This window comes from Arachis ipaensis, chromosome B4 (genome assembly GCF_059453495.1).
Source record: "Arachis ipaensis isolate K30076 ecotype BB chromosome B4, ASM5945349v1, whole genome shotgun sequence".
Lineage (NCBI taxonomy): Eukaryota > Viridiplantae > Streptophyta > Magnoliopsida > Fabales > Fabaceae > Arachis > Arachis ipaensis.
The window spans coordinates 87,359,629-87,365,630 of NC_142439.1; positions in this window are offsets into that span (position 1 = coordinate 87,359,629).

Here is a 6,002-nt window from a genome sequence, read left to right on the forward strand (position 1 = left end):
GCCCATAATAGAAGATGTCTAACTGAACCCACTCTGAAAACATTTCAGAGGGGCACTTTCTTAGCATCTCTCTGTATCTCTCCCATGCATCATAAAGATATTCATTATCTCCTTTTTTAAAGCCTTGGATGTCCAGCCTTAGCTGTGTTATCCTTTTTGGAGGGAAATATTGATTCAGGAATTTTTCTGATAGCTGTTTCCATGTCTTTATGCTAGCCTTAGGTTGGTTATTTAACCACCTCTTAGCTTGGTCTTTTACAGCAAATGGAAACAGTAATAATCTGTAGACATCCTGATCTACTTCCTTATCATGTACTGTGTCAGCAATTTGTAAAAACTGTGCCAGAAACTCTGTAGGTTCTTCCTGTGGAAGACCGGAATACTGGCAACTTTGTTACACCATGATAATAAGCTGAGGATTCAACTCAAAGCTGCTGACTCCAATGGAGGGTATACTGATACTACTCCCATATGAAGCAGCAGTGGGGTTAGCATATGATTCCAGAGTCCTTCTGGACTATTCATTTCCACTTAGATCCATGATGGAGAAAGGGAGATGATGTAAAATTAGAGAAAAAATATTTTTATTTATTTATTTATTTCAAAAATAAAATAAATTAAAATAAAATAAATAAAAATGGGTGAAGATTTTCGAAAAAAGAAGAGAGAGAAAGAAAAAAAATTGTTAGGAAGTTTTGAAAAAGATATGATCGAAAGGATTTAATTGGAAAAGATATGATTTGAAAAGGATATGATTTTTAAATTTGATGACTAATTTAATGCTAATTTTTTGAAAATTATGAGTGGAATGAAGAAAAGATATATTTTTTATTTTTCAATTTTATGACGAAAGAGAAAAACACACAAAAGACACACAACTCAAAATTTTTAGATCTAATGCTCCTTGTTTTCGAAAATTTTGGAGGGAAAACACCAAGGAACACCAAACTTAAAAATTTTAAGATCAAAACACAAGGAAGACTCAAGAAGACTTTGAAGAATCACAAAAACAACAAGAACATGAAGGTAGAAAACCAAACTTAAAATTTTTAGAAAACCAAACTAAAATTTTCGAAAATTATAAAAAGATTAACAAGAAAACACCAAACTTAAAGTTTGGCACAAGATTTAATCAAAGAAAAATTATTTTTGAAAAGAAAGATTTTTAGAAAGATACCCAATTACCAAGAACATAGACCAACGCTCTAGCCAATTGGGCAGTAAATGTAACACTTGTTTTGAAAAAGTATTTTTAATAACTAAGGATAAATTTTTTTTTGAAAACTAATGTTTTGAAAAGGCACAAGAAAAACAAGAAAAGAAACAGAACAAGAAAAACTAAAGATCAAACAAGAAAAATAAACAAGAACAACTTGAAGATGAAGAAAGAACAAAGAACACCAATTTCGAAAATTTTAAAAGAAAATAAAAACATGCAATTGACACCAAACTTAAAATATGAAATTAAACTCAAACAGAAAAACTCAATTATCAATTTATAGAATTTTTGAAAAAAAAAATTTTTAAAAATAGAAAATAAAGATTTTAAAAAGAAAAAATTGTTCCTAATCTAAGCAACAAAATAAACCGTCAGTTGTCCAAACTCGAACAATCCCCGGCAACGGCGCCAAAAACTTGGTGCACGAATTGTGAATCACACTTTTCACAACTCGTACCACTAACCAGCAAGTGCACTTGGTCGTCCAAGTAATACCTTACGTGAGTAAGGGTCGATCCCACGGAGATTGTTGGTTTGAAGCAAGCTATGGTTATCTTGCAACTCTTAGTCAGGATATTAATTTGTGGTTATCAGTTGACTTGCAAATGAACAAGGGAGCATGAATTAAAGGTTACTTGTTATGCAGTAATGGAGAATATATTGGAGTTTTGGAGATGCTTTGTCTTCTGAATTTCAGCTTTTCTCTTGTATTCCTCTTCCCTCATGCATGAAAAAGTGCAAAGTTCCTTCCATGGCAAGCTGTGTATTGGTGGATCACCGTTGTCAATGGCTACCATCCGTCCTCTCAGTGAAAAGGGTCCACGTGCGCTGTCACTACACGGCTAATCATCTGTCGGTTCCCACTCATGCTGGAATAGGATCCATTGATCCTTTTACGTCTGTCACTACGCCCAACACTCGCGAGTTTGAAGCTCGTCACAGCCATCCAATCCCAGAATCCTACTCGGAATACCACAGACAAGGTTTAGACTTTCCGGATTCTCATGAATGCCGCCATCAATCTAGCTTATACCACAAAGATTCTGATTAAGGAATCTAAGAGATACTCATTCAATCTGATGTAGAACGGAGGTGGTTGTCAGACACACGTTCATGGATTGAGGAAGGTGATGAGTGTCACGGATCATCACCTTCTCTATAATTAAGCGCGAATGAATATCTTAGACAGGAACACGCATGTTTGAATGGAAAACAGAAATAGTTGCATTAATTCATCGAAACACAGCAGAGCTCCTCACCCCCAACAATGGAGTTTAGAGACTCATGCCGTCAGAGATTACCAAGTTCAGATCTAAAATGTCATGAGATACAAAATAAATCTCTAAAAGTTGTTTAAATACAAAACTAGTAACCTAGGTTTACAGGAAATGAGTAAACTATGATAGATAGTGCAGAAATCCACTTTTGGGGCCCACTTGGTGTGTGCTGGGGCTGAGACTTAAGCTTCTCACATGCCTGGGCTGTTTTGGGCATTCAACGCCAGGTTGTAACCTGTTTCTGGCGTTGAACTCCAACTTGTAACCTGTTTCTGGCGCTGGACGCCAGACTGCAACATGGAACTGGCGTTAAACGCCAGTTTACATCATCTATCCTTGAGTCAAGTATGGACTATTATATATTTCTGGAAAGCCCTGGATGTCTACTTTCCAACGCAATTGAAATCGCGCCAATTGGACTTCTGTAGCTCCAGAAAATCCATTCCGAGTGTTGAGAGGTCAGAATCCAACAACATCAGCAGTCCTTTTTCAGCCTGAATCAGATTTTTGCTCAGCTCCCTCAATTTCAGCCAGAAAATACCTGAAATTACAAAAAAAACACAAAAACTCATAGTAAAGTTCAGAAATATGAATTTTGCCTAAAAACTAATGAAAATATACTAAAAACTAACCAAATCATACTAAAAACTATATGAAATTAACCCCAAAAAGCGTATAAATTATCCGCTCATCAGCCAGGCACTATATCCTCGGAACAAGGGCGGGTCAGGCGCTATATCCTCGGAAGTGGCAGAAAAGGGACATCCGAAAGGATGTGTCGGTTGGCATTTATAGACCGACAAGTGATATCACGAGCCAATAGGATAGACATTCATCATATGCATCTTCTATGTACTTGTTTGTTTTGATTACTTGGGCCTGCCTAATTGTATAATATGCCTACTTGCTTCTTGAATTACTTGTTATATATTTGAATATTTCTTGTGTTTTCCTTGCTTGTATTATCTGTGTTTGTCTGGTGCTGAGGAGTGTATGTAGGCGGTGGCGATGGGATCGCGGGGAGGATCGGTTGGTGAAGACTGTGGGACAGCGGTGTTAGTTAGAATAGAAATTCCTTAAGATAGATTACCCAGTTTATTTATGTTAAGGTTTATATAACTATGCTTATCTGTTTTAGTATGCTTTAAGATTGAATCTTGTGATGGATATGGAGCTGAGGATTGCCTTTGGCATCCCGGGGTCTTATATCCTACATCACTGGGCTTGTTACCATACTGAGAACCTCCGGTTCTCATACCATATTTCTGTTGTGCTTTTCAGATGCAGGTCGCAACCCATCTCGGTGAGTTGCTCTGATGGTGACAGAAGCGGAGGATCATGATACCTTTTGGAGTCTTTTTGGTTTATCTTGTTTATATATATATATATATATATATATATATATATATATCTCATTTTGTATTTTGTTTTGCCTAGAGGCATGTAATGAGAGAACAAAATATGTACAATCTATTTTTACTGTCTGGTTCTGTATGTCTGTATATGGCTAGCCGGCTTAAACTCCGCGAGCCGTGGCTAGATCCCTATGATATTATACTATTATATTTTGATATATCTCATCTGTTTCTTGTTCTCTAAGTCAGAAGCTTCGTTAGTACGTGTTGCGCTTTTAAATCCTATTTTCTTTGAGCTATATCCTTCATCAGGCTTCTAGATTATATTATTTCTTCTATATATAACATATGTATCAGCTTTAGAACTGTCGTAACCCTTGATCAACCTTACTTTACAATGCGAGGTAAAGCTTAGGCTAATTAGGGTGTTACACCTAGCGTATAATTGATAAACCACTATTTTATAGTTTATCTTATGCTTAATTGAGTGGTTTTTTATCAACTCTTTACCCACTTATTCATACTATTTGCATGGTTTTACATTTGCCTTCCTAATTATGTGCTTTGATTGAAAACATGCTTTTTTGGCCTTAAGTTCCCTATGTTTAATCCTCTCTTATTACCATTAGATGCCTTGATATGTGTGTTAAGTGATTTTCGAGATTACAGGGCAGGAATGGCTCAGAGGATGGAAAGGAAGCATGCAAAAGTGGAAGGAATACAAGAAGTTGGAGAAATTGCTAAGCTGTCCAGCCTGACCTCTTCGCACTCAAACGGCTATAACTTTAGCTACAGAGGTCCAAATGATGCGGTTCCAGTTGCGTTGGAAAGCTAACGTCCTGGGCTTCGATTTGATATATAATATGTCATAGTTGCCCTGATGCTAAGTGACGCGGTTGCGTGATCCACGCAGACACGTCGCAGTAGCGAAAAACCAGCGTGGCAGATTTCTTCTCCAGCGATTCCTGGGCTTTTTTCGACCCAGTTTGCAACCCAGAAAACACAGATTAGAGGCTATAAAGTGGGGGAATGTATTTATTCATAAAAAAGCTTTCATATTCATAATTTTAGGATTTAGATGTAGTTTTTAGAGAGAGAGGTTCTCTCCTCTCTCTTAGGATTAGGATTTAGGATTTCTCTTAGTTTTAGAAGTGCCTCTCAATCCCAGGTTCAATGTTCTTTTTATTTATTTTCTCAATTCTATTTATGACTCTTTATGTTTAGATTGATTTTCTATTTAATATATTTTGAGGTATTTCAGATTTATGATTGCTCTCTTTAATTTATGTTACTGTTACATCTGAAGGCATTTTTATTCAAGTAGATTTCTTTCCCTTTTGGCTTTGGTTAAATAATTGGTGACTCTTGAGTTATCAAATTCATTGTTGATTGAAAATTGGAATTCTTCAAGAATTAATTCGAGTTCCAATAACTCTAGCCTTTCCCAAGGAAAGACTAGAACCTGAGGAATAAAAATTAATTCATCTACTTAACTTACCTTCATAGTTAGAGGTTAACAAAGTGGGAGAAAAATCTAATTCTCATTACAATTGATAAGGATAACCAGGATAGGACTTCCAGTTCTTCATACCTTGCCCAGAGATTTTATTATTGTTAATTTATTTTACTTGTTATTTAAATATACCTGTGTCCATTGCCCAAACTCCAAAACCCCAATTTACAAACTCATAACCAATAATAAGAACATACCTCCCTGCAATTTCTTGAGAAGACGACCCGAGGTTTAAATACTCGGTTATCATTTTTTAAGGGGTTTGTTACTTGTGACAACCAAAACGTTTGTACGAAGAGATTTTTGTTGGTTTAGAGACTATATCTACAACGCGACTGTTTTTATGAAATTCTTTACTGGCAAAAATCCTAACGTCAATAATCTGCGCTACGCGTGGGTCATGTGTTTAATTTATTATTGTATTATGTATAGTTTGAATATAAGAAGATTAATTTACTTAGTATATAGAGAAATTAAGTGATTAATCTCTTTTATTATATTGATGTTTAATTTGATTAATAATTTTTTTAAAGTGGTAACCTTTAAAACATTTTTTAACTAAATTTAAAAAATTAGATAAATAAACTATTATAAAAGGGTAAAATTAACTATTCAAAAAAAAATTTTAGTATGCTTCT